The sequence below is a fragment of the Penaeus chinensis genome, chromosome 39 (assembly GCF_019202785.1).
Source record: "Penaeus chinensis breed Huanghai No. 1 chromosome 39, ASM1920278v2, whole genome shotgun sequence".
NCBI lineage: Eukaryota > Metazoa > Arthropoda > Malacostraca > Decapoda > Penaeidae > Penaeus > Penaeus chinensis.
The window spans coordinates 18,948,694-18,949,448 of NC_061857.1; positions in this window are offsets into that span (position 1 = coordinate 18,948,694).

Sequence of the window (755 nt, forward strand, 5' to 3'; positions counted from 1 at the left end):
TCTCACGCCTGCAAGCCACCTGCACCACAGTTCCTGAAAAGCTTCTGGGACAGACTCAATACTGACTTGGTCAAATTTTCCATCATGCGTAATTTTTACCAAGTATCACTACCTCAAGAGCATTGAAGTCGTCAGTTCGGATTAAAATATATATATGTGTTTATTTTCTAATTTCAATATTGTAAATATTGTAACTGCGCAGTTTCCCCTATATAAGTTATAGAAAATGTTATGCTAAAGTGTGGTACTAACCATGAGGTCGAATCTACCCGACTTCCTGTCAGAGTCAGGATATGTGAATTGCATAGAATAAATGGTTAATCTCCCCACACCCTGAAAGGACTGGACGAGGGTTGTTAAAACCAGAGCATATTAGGCGGAAACTAAAGAACAGAATTTTGCTAATAATCTTCCAAGTTCTTTTACACTACGCAGATGCACAGGCTCTCAACTACAACATACTGTCTTTCCTTGACCTCACACTGTTTTTATATTCACATAATGTAGCCCTTTTTCACGTTTACACCCCTTCCCCCGGGGGCGGAGCAAAGGAGACAGGGCCTACGGCTCAAAGTTAGGGCTCACCCCTACCTTGTGCCTCAACCCTAGGCTCAACTAATTTTGCATGGTCTTTTCTTCTTTCCCTTTCCTCTTCCTCCTCTTCTTTGATCAATTGTTCTGTCCACTTCCTAAGGTGAAAGAACCATGCAGAAAGGATGAAAGACGGCCTCGGGGAGTCATGGGCACGCTATTCA